This window comes from Brassica napus, chromosome C6, assembly GCF_020379485.1.
Source record: "Brassica napus cultivar Da-Ae chromosome C6, Da-Ae, whole genome shotgun sequence".
In the NCBI taxonomy this organism is placed as follows: domain Eukaryota; kingdom Viridiplantae; phylum Streptophyta; class Magnoliopsida; order Brassicales; family Brassicaceae; genus Brassica; species Brassica napus.
In genome coordinates this window covers 22729333-22735337 of record NC_063449.1, presented here as the reverse complement: position 1 = coordinate 22735337, position 6005 = coordinate 22729333, and the positions used below count along the sequence as shown (strand labels likewise).

General features: G+C 36.5%; 1 pseudogene; it reads right to left on the bottom strand.

Moving 5' to 3' along the window:
• Positions 1-1500: 1500 nt before the first annotated feature.
• LOC106403187 lies at positions 1501-5705 on the bottom strand (annotated as a pseudogene).
• Between the last annotated feature and the right edge of the window lie 300 nt (positions 5706-6005).

Sequence of the window (6005 nt, the reverse complement as noted above, 5' to 3'; positions counted from 1 at the left end):
CTACTTTGTAATCAAAAAGTAAGTAAAATCGGTTCTTCGGTTTTAAAATACTTGATTTGTACCTATTTTATAACCAAAACATAAATTAAATCGGTTCAAAAAAAAAGAAAGGAACATGAAATGTGATCATTCAAAATCAAGTGAAAGGTAAACATAGTTACTGATCGAAAGAAAACCAAATAAATGAAAGCATAAAACGAAAACCAAGTTCTCATGAAATGAAAAACATTATTCAATGAAAACAAAACCAAAATCTAAAAACTTCAACCTTCAACCGCCACCTTCAACCATCAATCTTCATATAATAGATAATTATTTTAGATGTTCTATATATTTTGAATACATATTAGGAATTGAGATCATGTTTGGTACAAGTTCTTTTTAGAAATTTTGAACGTTTCGGGTTCTATCGGGTATCCATTTAGATCCGCGTTCGGTTCGGATAATACCCATAACCCAAAATACCATAAAACAAGATCCATTCAGTATTTATGCCGGGTTCAGATCGGTTCGGATTCATTTTTATCGGATCAGGTTTGGTTCGGGTTTTTGGGTTCGGTTTATTTGCCCAGCCCTAAGAAATATAGGGTTAAGTATACTTATATTTGGTTATCTTCAGATATTCATTTGGGTTTGGATATTACCCGTTTGGATTCAAATATTACCCGAACTGGTGAAATAAATAATTTATTTTGTTGTTCTGGAGTTAGATGATTTTTAGAACGAGCTGGTGAATATATACTAGACAGACATTTATATTTCGAGTCTGCACTTATATATTATATAACAGCTTGGTATATCAGCTTTGAACACTAATCTGTTAATATAGTTTGCCGGCTATTTTTTTTTAATTTTGATTCTTAGATATGGATCTGGAATGAAACTAATTTTTAGAGATGTCCATTTTTTAAAAAATTGGCATTTATTTAATTCACCAAATTCATAGAAGAAGTTAAAAAATAAGAAACATAACTCAGCACAATTTTATAGGGGTAAAAAATGAAATCACTTATGAAGAGTCAATAGTAAATAAATCGATAGCAGAAAACCTAATCCACTTTCGTCATTATACAATCGATGTTGCCTATTTGGTTTTGGTGATTTATGTCAGCCGCAAAACTTAACTTTCTTTTGTGCACATGAAGTCTTAAAAATAATTAAAATGAGATGTAATACGTTAACTCTTCAACAAAGATGATATATTTAAAAGACCAACATTTGTATTCTGTTATTTTATAATCGATAAAGATTGTAGTGTTGAAAAATGTTAAAAACCATTTAATAAACAAACATTATTATAAAAACTCATTCCGCGCATGCGCGCGGATTATCATGTAGTCATCTATTAAAAGAGAATGTGTCTCTTTAAGAAAAAACACTTCACTATTGACTAAAAACTTGAACCTTTTCTACTAAATACTAATTATACTAAATATGTCCAAGTTTTAAGATAATTTCGTTTTGTTTTGCTGTTAGCAATAAGAAGATGAAAGAAACCGATGGCCCAAAAAAAAAATCCACTACAATTTCTTCTGAGAAAAAAGAGTTCTCCACAAAGTTACAAGAGAGCTATGAAACTTTTTTTTTCTAATCTTGTGTAAGTGTGTTACGTGAAACGTAACTGTTAACGTGTCTTGAAGAGCTGGTGTCGTTTTGTAGGGTCTTTAGGTTTCTTGAATTGTTGGCCAGAAGATTTGTGACGGCCAGAGTTGAATTCCTGGTACACAAATCCTTTTGCACCAGACATTACACTCATCACTCCCTTTCTTCGTCTCGTAGCTTGCAGGGCCTTTCCGTCTATGTCTTCTTCCAGTTGCTCTAAGCCAACCAAATCGTCCCCAGCGTTCAGCACCTGTGTGGATCATAAGAAGAAAAAAAAGACAACTAACATAACTTACTACAGGAATGCTTTTAAAATGTAGAATATGAGCAGTGGAACAAAACCTTTGCGAGAAGGGATAACTGTTCTTCTTGACTGTGGTAACTTAAGCTTGAACCAGCATCAGGTGGTGGAAAACTTGTTATAACTTTAAAGCTATAACCTTGGTCGATCAAGAACTGCTGTCTTTTCGTTGAATAATATATTTCCTGCAAAAATATTTAAAAAAGGATTTTAAGCATTCACGCGATCAGAAACATTTCTTTGTTCATATACCTGCGTATCTGTAGAAACAAGCGAGTAGAAGAATGCATTGTACTCTTCTTTTCCACCAGCCATTCTATCTTCAATTTTACCCTGTTTTTTTTTTCATCATCGACCAACAGATTAAGAAGGAACTAGGAGGGACACAAGGTGATGCGTAATAATAATATCATCGAAAATCAAACCTTGGCCCTAAGAATACGACCCAAACGCTGAGCCTCTTGACGTCTAGAACCAGCATGTGACGAAATCTGAATAATCACATTAGCTTCAGGGATATCTATGGAGTTATCACCAACCTGAAATTAAAAAAAGAAACCAATCCATTAATTGTAAAGTTCCTTTAGTGAACATGGAAGAAACAAATGCTAATATACCTTTGACAAGAAGACTGTGTTCACGTCTTTACTGGTTTTAAACGCCTCCAGAATTTTGGTTCGTTCGATATGGCTACAGATTAAACAAAAAAAAAAAAGGAACTATCAGCGCTTATTAATTTGAATGAATCACGCAAAAAGTGTGTAACGAACCTGGTTGCACCATAAATCATCGGTTTGCGAAGTTTCATTGCATATTCAGTAAGTGCAAAAAGATTGTCTGCGAAGACAATGATTTTATCCCCACGTTGTTGTTCATGGAAACGTATAAGAAACTCACAGGCTCTGAACTTGTTAGGGTTCATTACATAAAGTGCCTGCAGATACCACAAGACGACAAGATATGTATGCACATGTCAGACCAACTGAAGTGGCTCATATGCCATAAGATATTCTCAACTGAAGCGGCTCATATGCCACGTACCTGTTTTTTCTTGGAGTTCTCATTCTTCAGATATTCTGCAAAGAACTCTTTGGTCATAGGACACCATACTTCAGCACACTGAACATTTGCAATGAAGCCTCCTTTAACTAAATCTAGCCAATTGGCTTCATATAGCTTCGGGCCAATGAGGAAGTTCAAATCTGTAATCTTTTCGTCTTCTCTCACAAGGGTTGCTGTAAGTCCTAGCTTGCAGTGAGATTTTGTGATGCTGATGACTTTCCTAAACATTTGGGCCGGAACCACATGCACCTATAAAGAAAAACATACTCTTAGAGTGAGTGCATTCATGGGCTTATTAATACTGGAAACAACTTCTCAATGAACCTATTTATATACCTCGTCCATGAGCAGCAAACCCCACTCCCTGTTTCTCATTTCTTCAATGATCTTCTCTGACTCCTCAGACCGTTTACCACCAAAGGCAACCATATTATAGGTTGTCACAACAACACCAGCATTTCCACCGAATCATTCTTTACTATCGGAAGTGAAACGGCATATTTGGTCATCTCTTAGAGTAGACCACAACTTGAATTGGAAGGCCCACTGATCCACCGAGACAGCATTCGTCGCCAAACAGAGACAACTCTTTTTTATACGAGCCGCTGCAGAAACACCAACTAGCGATTTACCAGCACCACAAGGCAACACTATAATCCCAGATCTTGCCCTTCCTGCAATATCAAAGATTCTAGATCAGTCAATGTGGCATGAAGGAATTTTACTAAGAAGGCAACAAAAAAGGACGTAGGCAGTTAATACCGTTCCCAAACATTTTGCTCAGACTTTTTTCCTGGTATGGCCTCGGTTGTGCATGGGGCTTCAGTTCCATGTCAAGATCAGGATTCACCTGATAGACACCATCAAGTTATTTAACAGTCATCAACATGTAAGTGCATATCATATTGTAAGGCTTAAAGTGTATTTTTAACTAACGTTGTCGTTCGTGAAGTCGTATTCCTCTAGCATAGGGTAATTCAGTTCGCTTGGCAAGCAACGGTGCTTCACAATCTCCACCTACACATGAATAAGTAAAGACCATCGAACATTAGAAAAAGAAAAAAACAAACGAAGATCAGTTTTCACCACACCATTTCAGACCCATTGGGGGAAATTTACCTGGGCAGGGTCTATCTCAAATGAGTGAGTTTCTTTCTCTTGTGTAGCTGCTGCCAGTTCTGCTGCATTCAACAGCTCCCCAGGTCCTGCTTCAAGTTCACCGCTTGTTTTTCCGATGGTGAATCCATCACCACCATATGGCTAGCAAAAGGTTAATCTTATGTTAGTTCCATTCCATCTATTTAATATAAAAAGTATATGTATATCTCTGCCACACACAGATGCACTAAATGGAAGAGTTCAACGTAACGTACATCAGAATATAATCTAGCTTTGCTTATAAGACCATCGTTGCCAAGCTTTTTCAGCACCTGCACTCGATTATTAATAAATAAAATAAAATGAAACCGATATCCAAATACACAAAGACCAGAGAAAAGAGAGGATAAGGCTTGTGAACTTACTTACCTCAGGGAATGGGGATTCAATAAAATAGCGATTCTTTTTCAAAACCAGCTTGACTTTGCCGTAGTTGGCAGTAGAAGCAATGATGAAATCAATCATATCATTGGGTAGCTTAGTCTTAGAAAGCTTATTCAAAACAGAGATGATAGTCTCTGTCTCAAGACCAACGGAAACAGCAGCGTACAGAGAGTGGGGAGTTAAATTATACTCGTGCCTGAAAAAAATAAACCAAAAGAAAATAAATCCAAAACCATATAACCGCAACTCAATATAAACGAAGAGAAAGTGAGGACCTGCAAACGGGTTCAGCAATGGCGATAAGAAAGTCATAAGCTTGTTTGTAGAGAGGAGAGTAAGTTTCCAGGAAAATCCTGCCATCAGCACAAGCCCACAAAGGTCTGTTCACATGATCTGGTTTCAACTCCAATTTGCTAAAATCCGTGTTCATCTTCTCTCCTTCACCTGCGAAAACACCGTTTTATAATTTCTCTTCATTCTGTTCCAAATGTAATAGAAGTAGTAAACTTTTACCATCATCATCACCCATGTAGTATTCTTCGTTTTGGATGTTCTTCATCTTTTAACAATAATAATAATAAAAATACAGTGAACCAATTTAACAATGAGAAAGAGGGTTTTTAAAATTGATTCCAACGAACCTTGCCACCGTATTTCATCTTCTTGCTAGATCGTCCTCTTTCGCCTGAACATTAAAACAAGTGTTGTTCGGATATTTATTCTCTGCCGGATAATTCACCAGATAAAAATCAGAAGATTACTGTTTCTCATATTGATCGATTTATCTCTGGCTTTGTCTTTTCTTATCAACTCAAAATTACAAAAGGAAAACCGCGGCCGAGTGGAATTCCGTTGAAAGTTATACGGCGAAGCGAGCCGAAACGCTGGTGAAGATTCTGATTTGGATTCGGGTCGGGTTCTGTTCGGTGACTGGTTTTGATGAGATCATCGATGAAGAATCGTTAAGCGCGGACGGTACAAGCTCCCACAATTTATAACAACTTTTTTTTTGAGCAACTAAATTTTTAAACAACCCAGAATGTCAAATATGGGCCTTTATATTACCACAGTGGGCCCACCAACCATTTTGTATAACGGAACGAACTTTTATTATTCTAACCAGTGTGATCCGATCCTTATGAACGAATTTGAGTTATTTACCATATTAGACACATTTGTGTTTATTTTAAGATAGAGGGACACTTAGGGCTTGGCAAATAAACCGAACCCGAAAACCCGAACCGAATCCGATCCGATAAAAATGAATCCGAACCGATCCGAACCCGACGTAAATACCGAATGGATCTTGTTTTGTGGTATTTCGGGTTATGGATATTATCCGAACCGAACCCGAATCTAAATGGATATCCGATAGAACCCGAAACATTCAAAATTTCGAAAAGATCTCGTACCAAACATGATGTCAATTCCTAATATGTATCCAAAATACACTAAGAAATATTGAAAATCTAAAATACTTATCTATTACATGAAGGTT